A 10,019-nucleotide genomic window follows, 5' to 3' on the forward strand; every position below is an offset into this window, starting at 1 on the left:
AACCTGGATAACACCAGGTCCCCTGAGGCCGAGCCCCACCCACTTCCAGTGGCTTTTCCACAGGAGTGGCCTGCAGCTCACACTAAACAAGCAGGGGCTGCCCTCGGAGTGCCCTGTACCTCTTGCTAAGCAGCCCCAAGCCCATCACAAGTGGTGACTGGTCTCAATTTGCACTGTAACTCCCATCAGGTGGCCCAAGCCTGGCATAAGCAGTGGCCAGGAGTGGACTGGAACTTCAACTAAGTAGCTTCAGCTAAGCAGCCACAAGCCAGGCACAAGCAGTAGCCAGCTTTGGTTCACAGTGTAGCCTCTCTCAAGTGCTTTTACACCCAGAACAAGTGGCAACTAACTGCAGATCACTCCGTAGCTCCTGCCAGCCGGGCACATATGACAGCTAACTTAGGCCTGCACCAGAGCCCCTCCCAGGAGGCTGCAGACCTAACACACCAGGTGGCATTAATAAGTCCTTACATATCAATAAAAACTTAAATATAAATGGATTGGATTCACCAATCAAAAGAGACAGAGTAGCTGGATGGATTAAAAAAAAAAAAAGACCCAACTATGCTGCCTACAAGAGACTCACCTCAGCTTTAAGGACACACAGCCTCAACGCTGCAGGATATTCAGTCAACATACAGAATCAGTTGTGTTTTTACACTAATAATGAAACATCTGAAAAAGAAAAAAAGTATCCCAAAACAGCATCAAAACAATACAACACTTAGGTATAAATTTAACCAAGAAAGTAAAAGATCTGTATAATGAAAGCTTGATGAAAGAAATTAAAGAAGTCACAAATGGAAAAATTATCCCGTGTTCATGGATTGGAAGAATATTGTTAAAATGTCCATACTACCCAAAGTGATCTACAGATTCAACACAATCCCTATCAAAATTCCAACTGCATTTTTCACAGAAATAGAACAAAACAATCCTAAAATTTGTATGGAACCACAAAAGACCCTGAATAGCCAAAGAAGTCCAGGGGGAGGAGGGGGAACCAGCATAGGTATCACACTTCCTGATTTCAAACTATACGACAAAGCTGTAGAATTAAAACAGTATGGTATGGCATAAAAACAGACACACAGATCAGTGGAACAGAATAGAGCCCAGAAATGAACCCCTGCAGATATGGTCAGCTAATGTTTGACAAGGGAGCTAAAAACCCTCAATAGGGAAAGAACAGTCTCTTCAACAAATGGTGGTGGGAAAGCTAGGTAACCACATGCAGAGAAATGAAATTGGACCCCTATCTTACACCACTCACAAAAATTAACTCAAAATGGATTAAAGGCTTAAATATAAGACCTGGTACTATAAAACTCCTAGAAAAAACCCCACATAGGCATTAAGCTCCTTTATATTAGCCTTAGCAATGATTTTTTAAATTTGATTCCAAAAGCAAAGGCAACAAAAGCAAAAATAAACCAGTGGGACTACATCAAATTTAAAAGGTGCACAGCAAAGGAAACCATTAAAAAAAAAGAAAGAAAAGGCAACCTATGGAATGGGAGAAAATATTAGCAAACCATACAATGGATAAGGGGTTAATATATAAAATACATAAAGAACTCATATAACAAAACCCCAAATAACCCAATTTAAAAATGGCATAGGATGCCCTGGCCAGGTAGCTCAGTTGGTTAGAGTGTTGTCATGATACACCAACATTGTGGGTTTGATCCCCAGTCAGGGCACATAATGAATTAACCAATAAATGCATAAATAAGTAGAACAACAAGTTGATGTTTCTGTCTCTCTTGCTCCTTTCCTCTCTCTAAAACCAATAAAAAAATGGCATAGGAACTGAATAGAAATATTTCCAAAGAAGATATCCAGATGCCCAATAGGTACACGAAAAGGTGCTCAGTATTATTAATCACCAGGGAAATGCAGATCAAAACCACAGTTAGAATGGCTATCATCAAAACGACAAGAGATAAATGTTGACAAGGATAAGAAAATCCTTGTACACTGTTGGTGCAGCCACTGTAAAAAACAGTATGGAAGTTCCTTGATGAACTACCATATGGTCCAGCAATTCCACCTCTGGGTATATGGACAAAGGAAATGAAAACAATATATCGAAGAGATATGCACTCCTATGTTTACTGTAGCATTATTCACAACAAACAAGACAGGGAAACAACCCATCAACAGGTAAGTGAATAAAGAAGTTGTGGTATATATGTACAAATGGACTATTATTCAACCATGAGAAAGAAGGAAACCGTGCCATTTGTGACAACATGGATGGACCTTGAGGGCATATATGCTAAGTGAGATAAGTCAGACAGAGAAAGACAAATACTGTATGGTATCATGTGGAACTCAAAAAAGCCAAACTCTTAAGTACATTAGTGTTTACCAGAGGCTGGGGTGTGTGTGTGTTGGGGATATGTCATTTAAGGGTACTAACTTGAATAAATAAATCCTAGAGGTCTAATGCACAGCATAGTGATTATAGACAATACTGTTGCTAATACACTACATCTTACTTCAAAGTTGCTAATATACTACATCTTAATTGTTTCTACCACAAAAAAGGAAATGATAAATACGTGACATGATAGAGGTACCTCTATCATGTTATACATATGTATATACTGCAATATATAAATGTATCAAATCAACAGGTTGTACAGTTTAAACTTACACAATGTTATATGGTCAGTTTTACCTCAACAAAATTTTAAAAAATTAACTTTAGGAGAAAAGGCCCAGCACTGCTTTTAGCTGCCACATTTTAGAGAGCCCCTTAAGTCAAGAATTCTATGCCTAGGCCCTCCTGTAGCTGTGCCCCTTTCCAAGAGGTACCGAGTCTATAGGACCAACAGGATATGCCCACCTGGAGCCCATTTTGTTCCGTCCTAGATCATAGTCAAGGTACCTGGACTCAAATTTCCAGCCTAAACAGCTCAGCTTCCAGGGCCTTCATAAGCCTCCTTCAACCAGATCCATCTTCCCCCAAACACATCCCTAAATCTAAAGGGAGGCCAAAAGGTGGTTATTTGCAGGGGCATAAAACCTAGGCATGTAGGCTCAAGAATCCATAATTGTTCCTTTGAGGCCTATCACAGAGCAGATGGAGGTGGTGGAACAGAAGGTGAGGAATGGGCTGTGAGCTGGTTCTCCCCTGCCTGCCACCTTCTGACATGGAATTCTGAGAAGTCTTAAAGTTCTCAAATCTAAGCTATACATACATGGATGTTGTAAACATAATGTAATAGCTTGTTAGTTTGATTTTTTTAACATTGAAATATTTTGACCTGTTGCCTCAAGGCCTAGGAGGGAGAAAGGTAGTGAATGCTAATTGGGTTTCAGGGAGAGTCCTTGCTAACAGAGATGCCACAAGGGAGCCCTGCTCAGTTGTAGGTCCTGTAATCCTACTCACTTAGAGCTACTGCCATCTTCTTCAGCCAGCAGTCTGAGTCAACCAGATAAATAGAAAGTTCTAGAATCACTTTGTAGGTTCCTAGAAGCCAGAAGACAAGTCCTAATTCCTCTTTCTTACATAATTGCTCTTTTAAGCACGTGACACTATGTAGGCTTATCTGAATAAAATCTGACTTGTAGGTAGACTAAGATCATAAAGGCAGTGTGTGTAGTGGTTAAGATCACAACTCTAAAATCACGCTGCCTGGGTTTAGTTCCTAAATTGTAAGTCATGTTGCTAAGCCCAGTGATATGCTGGACCCGGCTTGCACCAGCTCAATGAGAGCCAATTATATGTGGATCTCCCCAACTCCATGTTCAGTGACATCACAAGGCCAAGGTGGGAGCATTTACACCATGGAAATTGACTGCAAATCAGTCTCACAGAAAGCCTTTCAAATTAGTTTGTTTCTGTAAATTATATTTTCCATATTATAGGGATAAATGAGAATGTGTGTTTATGCATATGTATCACTTAGCAAATGCTCAATAAATGCTACCAGTTATTAATACTACATGATTAGAATGTACAAAACCCAGTTCTTTATAAGGAGAGGAAATGATAACATTGGAAACAAGAGACAAACATTTCCACTAAGTGTAAAGTGTTGGTGTAAGATCTTCAAATATATCTTCGAATATTTCTTTGAAACTTAGTTCACACTAGTTTTGTGGTCTCTCCAAATAAAGGAAGGAAAAAAAAAAAGAAGGTAAAATGAAAGGGAATCCTAACTGGCCAAGCCACAAAGCCTTGTGTGGTAAAACAGAAATCTCTGAATTTGTAAGAGCTTGTCTTCAACCTTTAACAGCTGAGAGACAGAGCCTATAAACTTGTAGGAGGCGCTGAAGAGAAGTTACTGAACCTGTTGCAGGTTTTTACTCCTCACCTCCCGTAACAGCAATGGCTCATATTTGTATAGTGCTTCATTTTTATATATGTTCTGGATTAACTCTGTAACAACCCTGTGAGGTGGTATATGAGAAATTAAGCTTACAGGGGTGAAGCCATTTGCTCAAAGGTATGGTTAAGCTTCAACACAAGTTGCCTCTAAGTCCAAGACTTTCTGAACTAGAAATACAATCTCAGGACCACCACATTTTGAAGGGGTTTATCTACCAACAAAACACAAGGCTTTAGTAGTCAACTGTTTCCTCTCAGTTGTTATAATTCCAACTAAAGTACAAAACCTTGATATTCAAACATTCAATTAGCCTTTTAGGGCTACTGATCTACGTGGATGTATTACTCCCGTTACTCCCCTGTAACACTGATATTACTGCAGCATTTATTTTACAAGAGAGAGGGTGAGGGTCTAGAAAGATGAAGGATTCACCAAAGATGGGGAGCAGAAACACCCAGAGGAAGGCTCCTATGAATTACATTGTACTCCTTACCTGATTTTCAACACAACATACAAAAGTCTTATTTCTCAATTGATACAAATCCTACTTAAGTAGCTCCTGAGTTTCAGGAAGGCCTCTGGAAGATGAAGCATCCTCCAAATCTATGTAACGGCCCTCACTGTACTGACAGATTCAGGACTGTTTCAAACATTATTGGAAATGAGGCCCATAGGGAGGGCCGAGTCATTTTACCAAGTTTCTTGCTCAATTGGTATTCATTAACAAGTCTGGACTTGTTTCTGGAAATCATATTTTAGATACAATGAGACAGCAGAGACCTGCCAATCCAAATGTGAGTCAGATAAAAGTTATTCCCGCAGGACTAAATTTAGGGCTTCCCCTAAGCCCGACAGCCACACACAGGTCCCTAAGGATCGAAGCTCCTCCTTCTAGTGATCATCTTCCTACAGTAAACATGTTATTTCCAAGGGGACTGGCCCCAAGGAAGGAGGAAGGGTATGAAGTTGTAGCAGTTGAATAGCTGCTGTTCCCCAGATTTTTGTAGAAGTGACTGATTCCAGTTGTGCTACTATGTAGCTGGGTTAGTCTGGAATCAAAATTGTTTTCTCATTGTTTTGAAAAAGGGGTTCCACCTTCTCTTTTCTAAGACTCCAGATATCACAACCCATGTTCTATATGTAACTAACACAAGAGCAGTTGCTTAATGTAGGCTGGAAATTCAGAGTGGGTCATTTTTTTTCTACTAGCATAATTTGTATTTAGACCACAGAATAAGAGAAAACATTCCTAGGAAAATATTCTGGGCTAAGGGCAATTAATATTTCCCCCTCAGTTTATTGCTACTCCTAAATATCTGAGGGTTCAAATTGTGATTTCTTAGAATTAAAAATTTTTTTTTTCCTTGAATACCAAGCCTTAGATGAGATCTTGTTACACTGTACATATGGCTACACAAAATAGTCTCCATTCTAGTATTTTAAAAATTATGAAGAAGTAAAAGCCCTTATTTATGTGGTACTTCATAATTTACAAACATCTTCACATACATAATATCCCATGTAATCTTCACAGAAAGTAAATATTTTCCTCACTTAACAGATGACAATACTAATCCGTGTCCTCGGTGACTTTACTGGTAATGAGGGTATCAGGAAAATACAACTTGGGTCTTTTGAGCCCAGTGTTCTTTTCCTCATATACCAGGCTGCCCTAAGTTATAAGGGATTCTGTTCCAAAGCACTTCCATTACTTTGTTCAGAAAAAAAGTTTTAAAAGAAAATCTAGTACAAAAGTTCACAAAAGATAAAATTACTTGCCATCAAAGCCTTACCGGTGGTATACTGATTTCCGGAGTCACAGAGCCAGGTCTCTGCATGTTCAGCAACACGTAGGCGTGTTCTACACCCCACACAATCACTGCCCCACAGCTTTCTGACCAAATCAAGTACATTAAAAGAGAAGCAGGATAATACATTGCCAGAGACCTGAATAAATGACCTCAAAGTGAAACAGACCTTTCTAAAAGCTCACCTGAGTGCAAGCTGTTCCATCCTCTGACTGGAGCTGGTAATGGAATATTAAGAAGCCGAAACTGAGGTTCCTGCTATGAAACTAACAACACAAAATACTGTAATTTTAGAAAAGTTTGTAAAAGATTGCTGATTGGCTCTGCTGAAACTATCAGTGTCTAAGAAGCTACATACTGAAAACTTAAATACCTGAAATTCATTTGAACTTTAGGAAGTTGGGGAATTGTGACTAGGAAATTGTGGCAGGCAGAAAGAATCTATAAACCTAAAGTCCAACAAAAGGCCTGAGAGCATTGGCCTATTGAGAAAAGCATTACAATTATATGACGGGTACCCAAAGTTTTCCCGTTGGCATTCTGGTTAAGATTGTTGTATCTTTTTTCTAAAATGTATTTCTTATATATGAAAAGGATTTAAAAAACATAATAAACTAAGTATGAACAAATAAAAAGAAAATACACTAGGTACAAGCAAATTATTACCTTTTGGGGGCAGTACCATTAAAGAAATTGGTTAAAAGAAATGTTCTTAATTGTAACCCTCTACTGCAAAAGAAATAATGAATGTGGGTGTTCTTTTCTTCTTGCCTTTGGGCAACTTCCTCTGGTAGTACTAGAAGCCCCCAGAATCTGTAAACCAGATCTGTAAGTAAATAATTTTCCAGCACTTTTTAGTAAGTCAAAAGTGATTTCCAGGTACTTCTTCCAAATCTGTAAGGTCCCTAGTTGCCTAGCAATCAGCAAGATGATAGCAGAAAAGCAAATTCTGTTCCTGCCTCTATGTAGCTTGGGGAAAAATCTCAACGGGAATCTCATCACTAACTCAAACAAGGCAAAGCCCATGGCTTTGCCCTAGACTGATGCCCAAGATTCAGGCATGGCTCCACCACTTCGGATGCCATGTCATGTTTTAAACAACTGAAGCTCCATTCTCTCTGATGGAGAGCTGTACCTAACTGTACAGCTTTTTTTTATTTAGAAAATTTCACAATGACAGTGTTGAAATACAGGGATTATGGAAAAGACATTTAAAAATGCACTGCCCAATAGAATGGAAATGAAAAATCATAGGTTTCACACCAGATTTTCATTAATTCAAGCCTTCCTTTCCATGCTTCAAGCGGTAGAGCTTACAGTCTATCAGAACTAGTACAAAACAGAATGAATAAACATTCTTACAATATTAAAAGAGTAGGGTCATCTCTAACACTACTTTCTTGTAGTTTCTCCTAAATTTTAAGCCACCCATTCTTTCAAGATGCAGTATTTCAGCATTATTCCAACAAGATTTTATATCTGGATTTTCTAAACTTTGTAAGGAACTGGATTTATAAAAAGGAAGGAAGCTTCTACCAATACATTTTTTTGTGTGTGTTTAAATAACAAAAAATGATTGTTTCTGAGATGTACTGCAAGTTTACTACTATCTGCAAAACTGAGTATTCTTCTTCAACACAAACAAGGGTAACCAATAATCTTTTTCTCATTCAAAAAGAGAAACAATAAAAACAAAAACAAAAATTAGCTAGAAAGCTATGGCTTGTTTCCCACTCAGAAAAAAAATAAAAAATAAGGTATATTCCCATAACTGAATATTCTTTAAAATTAAAAAGGTTTTCATTTTTTAAAGTGTAAAGGAGATGTGCTACACTTTTCTAGTCAGCTTAATGTGTCAGAAGATTTTATATCAATATTGACAGTCTCAGTGTTTTCTATTTTGCTATTATGTAGTCAACCTTAAAAAGCAATTCCTCACATTAAATTAATATGATCCTAAAAATGTAGACTTAAGTTAAATGGGTAAAGGTCCACAGTGGACTTTTGGGAGGGAAGAAGAACTTATCCTCAAAAGCAAAAACTCTTTGGTGGTAAGTATTTACCAATTTTACTCTTTGACAAATTGAACACATCAACTTGAGTCCAGTGTGCATCTGATTTGCTGTATCTCTTGATTTCCAACCTCAGTCATAATTGTTTTCCCCTTTTCTACTTACTTTATAAACCAAGGGCAAAAATACAGTAACTATTATAGTGATTATATGAATTTCCTTATACAAAGACTGTGTGACCCTGCTGAAATCAAACTTCTGACTCAGGCATTGCTGACCTGAGATGTTTGCCTGCAGATACAAAAAACTTATCTTTGGTATATAATAGGCAATTCAAGGTATAAACTGATAAAAACTAGATATAAAAAAATGGAGAATTGCCTGAAGTAATTATAATTAATAATTTTAGAGCTGGAAAGCAATTTAGAAAGCACCTAATCCAAACTTAATTCCCAGATAAAAATAATGAGACACAGACGGCTGGAAAGACTTGGCTAAAATCACACTTCTCATAAGTGCCAGAGCGAGAACCAGAGTCAGGTTTAATATTCCTGGTCAGTTATTTCCTTACATTATACAATATTCATAGTTTGAAAGTTTTATTATTTGGAAATTTATCTCCCAAAAGAGCTTTGTTAGAATTATTTTTTAAAAAAAATCAAACCATAGAAATATTCTATATCTTGGTGGCAGTGTATGCAACTGTATACATTGGTCAAAACTCATAGAACTATGCACCTAAAAAGTGTGAATATTACTGTTTGTAAATTATACCTCAACAAACCTGCCTTTAAAAAAGAATAAAATAGCAAATATCCTACTTGCTATACAGTTTATGAATAAAATATTCCTTTGCCTTTGGGGGAAAAAAAATCAAACCACAGAAATGTTCCAAGTCTGATGGCTGTCCCTCCTCTTTCATCTTGTTGAATAAATGAGTGTTAAGCTTTAGGAGAACAAGAGGTCAAGATCAAGGAAATGGGACATTTAACATGGACAAAGTCAAGATCTGATCGTAATCCTTTCTTCTAGTCCTGAAACAGGTTGATTTCAACACTAATTCTTAGGTATTTGTCACTTACCTTTCAGACCTGTAGACGGTTATGGTGACAGGCCTCAAGGTGTAAAGTTGATTCAATGACAAAGTTCACTTGAACATGTGTCCTCATGGCTACTGCAACCATGACATCAATTTCTCCCAAAGGAGGTTTTAGTCTTAGAGAGCTCAATACACAGCTCTCTCAGTCAGTGAAAGTAACAGGCAGCTTTCTGTTTATTCTTGGAACTAAACATATCTTAAATGGAAGAAAACAGTGAGTAAAGCAAACGCTGAGGTAAGGAGAAAGGTTTTTCACTGACATTATCTACATATCAGTTCCTAATGAACTGGGAGATCTATAGTATACTGTATGGTATATTTAAGGCAAAAAGCTTTATGACATTTGAAGTGGCTGCTTACAACAGGAATTTAAAGAAAGATGTGAAAAAAAACCTTTATAACAGAGAAGGAAAAATTAAAACTGTGAGAAGTAAATCAAAATGAAAATTTGAAAAGTTAAACCATATTTGTTTTTATTTATAGCTATCACATGAATTATAAAGAAGAAAAATACTAGAATGTAACTTGGGTAGATGTACGCATGCTATGGCTAAGACACACCAGTGCTTCTACATATTATGGTTAGTAGAACATTGTCAGTATAACAGGGAATTATGATTATTTAAAAATATGCAGAACTTATTTAATCTGTGCTTTAGAAATAACTGTATACAGTGTTTTAAGTTGAAAAGAACTCAAACAATAACTAATACCAAATATACACCTGTGTATAAGAATTAAAAAAGGCTGCATTCAG

This window comes from Miniopterus natalensis, chromosome 8 (genome assembly GCF_054644295.1).
Source record: "Miniopterus natalensis isolate mMinNat1 chromosome 8, mMinNat1.hap1, whole genome shotgun sequence".
NCBI classification, from domain to species: domain Eukaryota; kingdom Metazoa; phylum Chordata; class Mammalia; order Chiroptera; family Miniopteridae; genus Miniopterus; species Miniopterus natalensis.